The sequence below is a fragment of the Echinops telfairi genome, unplaced genomic scaffold (assembly GCF_000313985.2).
Source record: "Echinops telfairi isolate 266 unplaced genomic scaffold, ASM31398v2 ScPeMD7_7469;HRSCAF=8507_0, whole genome shotgun sequence".
Taxonomy (NCBI): Eukaryota; Metazoa; Chordata; class Mammalia; order Afrosoricida; family Tenrecidae; genus Echinops; species Echinops telfairi.
The window spans coordinates 61,597,804-61,604,092 of NW_022111372.1; the positions used below are offsets into that span (position 1 = coordinate 61,597,804).

Genomic DNA, 6,289 nt, shown 5'->3' on the forward strand with positions numbered 1-6,289 from the left:
ACTCCAAAAGGAGCCAACTATGCACAGCAGCCTCAGCCTCATTTGGGAGTATGTTAAAAATTCAGAATTAGGCCCCCCGCCCCAAGACCTTACTGCGTCAGGATATGAATTTTAATAAGGCCTTAGGTGAATCCTGATCATGTTACCCTGTGAGAAGCAGAGCCAGAGGTGAAGGAGGTACAATAATCTCATCCAGAAATAAAGACGTTTACTATGGACTGACAATAATGAAGATGAACGGATGAAGATAATAATCCTAGTTAATTCTTATTCCATTCTCCCTTGTATGTGAAACACTTTTCAAAATGCTACACATGTATTACCTCCTTCAATTTTTCAAACAGCCAAGGGAGGGAGCTAGTATTTTTCTTGCTGTGTTCCAGATGAAAAAACTGAGGGCAATAAGTTTGCCCAAGCTTCCACCGCTATTGATGGCAGGTTGGGCACCCAGAAGATTATTCATCCTCTGTATATCAAATAAATAATTTAACAGCCAATGGTGGATGAGAACAATGTCTAACAACTTAATTCCATTATACTTAGATCAACAATCATTGTCTAAGAAAGCATCAGCCAAGAAATTAAACAATGCCTCTAACTGTAGCGGCCAGAGGTGACCTGCCAAAATGGTTCGCTACTCACTCGACCCAGAAAACCCCACAAAATCCTGCAAATCAAGAGGGTCGAACCTCCGGGTCCACTTCAAGAACACCCATGAAACTGCCCAGGTCATCAAAGGCATGCACATCCGGAAAGCCACCAAACACTTGAAAGACGTCACTCTGCAGAAGCAGTGTGTGCCTTTCCGACGTTACAATGGTGGTGTGGGTCGGTGTGCCCAGACCAAACAGTGGGGTTGGACCCAGGGTCGGTGGCCCAAAAAGCATGCTGAATTTTTGCTTCACATGCTTAAAAATGCAGAAAGTAATGCTGAACCGAAGGGTTTAGATGTGGATTCTCTGGTCATTGAGCACATCCAGGTGAACAAAGCCCCCGGGATGCACCTCCGGACTTAAAGAGCTCATGGTCGGATCAACCCATCCCTGAGCTCCCCCTGCCACATTGAAATGCTCCTGACTGAGAAGGAACAGATCATTCCCAAACCGGAAGAGGAGGTTGCACAGAAGAAAAAGATTTCCCAGAAGAAACTGAAGAAGCAAATCTCATGGCTCGGGAATAAATTAAGCTTAAATTAATAAAAAATAAAAGTTAAAAAAAAAGAAATTAAACAATGCATTGTACTGGGAGGATCTACTTTGAAATGATATCTTTAAATGAGTTGAACAATGTACAGACATCATGCTTGACTGTGCTGTGGTCTTTTCAATGACCAAGATAGGCCTGACCCGGGCCACACTTTTCCCATCACCTCATGTGCTTGTGAAGCTGGACAGTAAAATAAGAAGGGCAGAGGAAGAACTGGTACATTCAAATTTTGGTGTTAACAAAAAAATATTGATTATTCTGTGGGCTGTCAGGAGGAGCAAATTCACCTTAGGAGAAAGACAACCAAGATGGGCTTAGCACCTGGGACCATGAGTCTTTAGTGGTCTTTCTTAGGACATGCCTGCCGACTAATCGCTAGAGATGACATCATGTTTGGGAAAGCACAAGGGTGGTAAGAATGAGGGAAACTTTCAATAAAATGAATGAATGGACTCAAACATGAACTGCTGCCCAGTCGATTCTGACTAATGATGACCTACAGAACAGGGCAGAACTGCCTGTGGGTTTTACCATCGTAAAGTGGATCCAAGCCCCAGCAGCATTTGATGGTGTTTTGCATGAGTTCAAGTCCAGTTAATGACCCAGAGCAACTAATAGAAGCTCTGTGAGGCAGACTCAACAGCGGTGAAGATCTCTATGAAATGTGGGTGGCATTGACATCCTTGTTTAAAAAGGGATCATCATCAAGACAGCCAGGGTAAATACTCAATATGAGATGTTGGGAAATGTAGGGGCCCCGTTATTGATGACACTCAAGGTTCACACCTGATTTCAGAGCATTTGATTCCAAACTTCATGCCAGAAACATGAGGTATATGGATCTTTTGCGAACATCTCTGCAAAAGAATTGTAGGACTTGCAATTTCTTTCTTTCCTCCAGAAAAACTATGAGAGTTGCATTTGGGGAGTTATTTTCTCAAACCAGCAAGGTCTCCCCTGGTCAATCTAAAATAAATATTATGCTATTAAGTGCTAAAGAAATATTTGTTGAGTTAATGAATATGGATACAAAGTGCTCTCTCAAAGGTAGTTTTATTCTGTTTTGCTGCAATTGTAAGCTGGCAGACCTTTCAGTGAATGCAGCCCATAGACGGATTTCATTTGGCTTATAGCCTTTATTTTCTTCCCCCAAAGAGCCAACCGCAAATACAAGGTATTTCACACACATGAGCTCATATACACAAAGTCTAGATTTAACTGGACAATCTGGCAACCTGGAACCTGTACTGCTGTGTATGGCAACCAGTCAGCACGGTATGGGTGATGCCCATGGAAGTGAGGCAGCTGCTCACTCGTAACCTGCAGCGTCCATGGGCAGTGTGCTAACTGGTGACACCCCCTCCCCCAAACAAGTGTCCATGTGATAATCCTCAGACCTGTGAATATTACTTTCGAGGCAAAAGAAGCAATGTAGTCAGTGATCTGGATGAAATTCTCCTGGATTATCTATGCCATTGCCCTAGTATGAAGGCGGCAGTGAGAAATTTCGGGACAGATCCATAAAGCAGAAGGCAAAGTGGAGCCAGTATCTAGAGATGCTACCATTAGCCAAGGGATGCTTCCAGAGGGCAGACATTGGAAGACATGAGGAAGGATTCTCCTCTAAAGCCTCCCAAGGGACTGCATCCCTGGCAACACTCTGATTTCAGATTTATGGATTCCCGAGCGACAAAATAAAAAAGTCTGTTATTTTAAGCCACACACGTGTTGGTACTTTCTTAAGGCAGCTCTAGGAGATGCAAACATCCCCACTCGCACGGTTTCAAGAAGACAGAGACATATTTATTGATGAAGTGCACAAAGTAGGAAATTTAAGAACCACTTGAATCTCCCAGGACGTGTGACTGGGTGCCACTGAGCTCATGCTGACCCTGAGTATCCTGGACCTAATCGATGAGGGTTGGCATGCTTTAGGCCCTGGTGGCCGTTACTGTGTGTGTGTTGTGGGGGCTTTCCAACCCAGGGACTCATCTTCTAGCGCTGTGTCAGACCATGTTCTGCTGTGATTCATAGACTCTTCATTGGGTATTTTCATTGGGCAAATCATCAGGCCTTTCTTCCTTGGTACTTTCCGATGCTAGCTCACTTACTTTTACCCTTTGTTGGAACATAGTTTAACTTAAAATTTAGCACCAAAATAGACTTGCAATTTTTTCACTACAACTTTACAAAATGCCAGAGAGAATGCATTTCACATCAGAGATGAATACATAGGAATCCTTCAACATTGACCATTTCACAGCTTTCATTTTATACTAGGTCTTAAAGAAAATATGGGGTCCAACGACACAGTCAGTTAGGGTTGAGTTAGGGATTGACCTTCTCACCCATAGTTCTTTGCTCATACACCTGAGACCTCTTACATGACTCTTTCATTATTTAAAAATTTAGCTCTTTGATTATTTAAAGTTACATCTTTGTTTATTTAAAAATTGTTTGATTGAATTATTCAATTACTAACATGCCATTTTTGACTCAAACACAGCTGTGCTCTCATTCTACCAAAGAGATCAATGTAAGTCCATCTCCAGATAGGAATTCTTTGAGCCGATACATTTAACTGTAACATATAAGCTAATTCATGTTTGACTATCAAAAGGTCTTGTCATGACATGTTGCTGGTGTTGCCTGTGGACTTGATTTGGACTCATGGAAATCCCATGTGGACATTGCAGGGCTGCTCGTAAGGTTTTCAGGGCTGTGACCATTGAGGCCTGTCTTCTGAGATGCATGTGGTGGGATCAAACTGCCAACCTTCTGTGTGTTTTAACTCAAGTGTTAAATGGTTTGTGCCACCCAGAGATTGCCATTCTCCAACACCCCAATAAACCCACTGCTGTTCAGTTGGTATAGACTCATGGAGACCCTGAGGAACAAACAGCATTGAACCCTGGTCCATAGCATTCCTGAGGCTGTGGGGCTTATAGAAGCGGACTACCTGCTCTTTCTCTCACAGAACAGAGCAGGGAGGGGTGCTGGGTCTGTCAACTTCTCCGTTGGCTGTCTATTACTTTTCACACGGTTGTCACCAAGGGTCTATGTTAGAAGTAGTGTCTAATTCATTAAAGCATTGAGCTAGCAATGTGGGTTTTTTTTAAGCAGGGCTAACTCAACTGGTGATTTTCAAAAGTGGGAGGAGACATGCATCAGTAAATATCTTAACCCAGAAGCACTGAAGAGATTTTAAGAAAATCTGATAAATATAGCAGTGTCATCATACACTCGGGGTCAATATGAAGAGGTCAAGATTAAATGAATACAGCGAATTAATATTATAAAGCCCTGATTTTTTGACTTTGAACAAAAGAGCAAAATACTTTATTTACTTCTTTTTTTCAAGAAGGTAATACATTACAGCAATCACACCACCACCATGTCCCACAGTCATCACTGGCGTGCTAATAAAAGAAGCGCTAACTGATGTAATGTTGCATTAACTAACTCTTATACCTTTCTAAGCCTCGGGTAACCAAGTCATATTTGGACTCTCTTCTGCATAAATTTTACATTCCAAGACAACAATACTATTTCCCTTAGGGCTTATCACAGAATTCCTTAAAACACAGCTTAAGAAGAGATCATAGTCTCTACTATTGGAACAAACTCATGAAATAAGGGCTTCTGCAAGCAGGTGGAAGGCAAATGCTATATCAATATTTGGTTGTGTCAAATACCAACCATACACAGTGATAAACCTGACTCACTGATTTAAATGTATACAGGGTAAATGTTTCTGCAGAGTTCCTGGATAAAGGTAGTGGCTCTCACCATGCCCAATTCCAGCCATGCCACATTCTTTTTATCAATGGGCAAGCTCTGATTTAAATTTTAAGTCTCATTGTTTTCTCTTGTTTCTAACAAATAAAGGTATTAGAAATAAAACTGTCCAGGAATAAAATGAAACTATTTGAATGTTGGTACATCTGCCTGTTTTTTTTCTCAAGCAATAGAATTTGGTTTAATCCATTTAATATGATATAATGTAAGTTAATTATTGGCAACTTTTGTCTCTATTTTTCAATAACCTGGAGGCTATTTAATTCTGAAACCTGCCTATCTGGTATTTGATTGGCTTCATTTTCCTCTGTGTAACAACAACTAACTATATTAGACTCTCCATAATGGGTAGTGTCACTTGACTATGCTATGCATGGACTAGATGCCCCATCTATCACCAAGGTTTGGCCAAATACAGCAAAGGGGCTGTATTTGCGCCCTGGTGGCTCAAGCATTAAGAACTCAGCTTCTAAATGAAAGGCCGGAGGTTTAAATCCACTAGTTACTGTCAGGGGAAGGTGTTGCATTCTGCTTCCATAGAGATTACAGCCTTGGAAACACTCTTGGGACTTTCTATAGCTCTATGTGTATACACACATATATGTATATGTGTATGCTCGGATATGTATATATTCATATGTGTGTATTAGAATGAGCCATTATTTAGAAATTTGAATTGGTATCATGAAATAATTATGTAGTTAAGAATTGGATCTGAGAGAGAGGTCATATTGAGGGGCAAATCAGAGAGATCATATCTGGTCATGTGGAAGAAAAAATTATAAGGCACCTGGTACAGTGAGTAGGAGTAAGGAATACTATCATGATGTGTAGAAAAGATAAGAGTATACGTCCAAGTAAAGAGTAGAAAGAACAACACAGATATTGGTCAGCAAACCCACACACATGGTAGACAGAGAACTAGAAACTTTCTTTTCTAGTGCCCTAAAATATTCAGCTGTGAACTCTAACTATGAACTCTCTTTCCTCTTCTGTTTCCAGAGTCTTTTTAATATAAAGTACACTCCACTTCTGGAAGAGGCTACCCACACATAGAACACCTCTTTGTTTCTCCATCTTTTCTTTGTCTTTAAAATTTTTCTTTTTTTGTTATTTGTGTAATTTTTCTTAATCATTTTATTAGGGGCTCATACAACTCTTATCACAATCCATACATACATCCATTGTGTAAAGCACATTTGTACATTCTTTGCCCTCATCATTCTCAAAACATTTGCTCTCCACTTAAGTCCCCAGCATCAGGTCTTCATTTTCCCCCTCCCTC

At 40.8% G+C, this 6,289-nt stretch overlaps 1 protein-coding gene and 1 pseudogene across 1 annotated transcript in view; one reads left to right on the top strand and one right to left on the bottom strand.

Annotated features, from left to right (window-relative positions):
• The window catches only part of TENM2 (teneurin transmembrane protein 2), a 1,165,990-nt gene that overhangs the window by 883,529 nt on the left and 276,172 nt on the right, over positions 1–6,289 (bottom strand). The window lies entirely within an intron of this gene.
• On the top strand, positions 599–1,180 carry LOC105978910 (annotated as a pseudogene).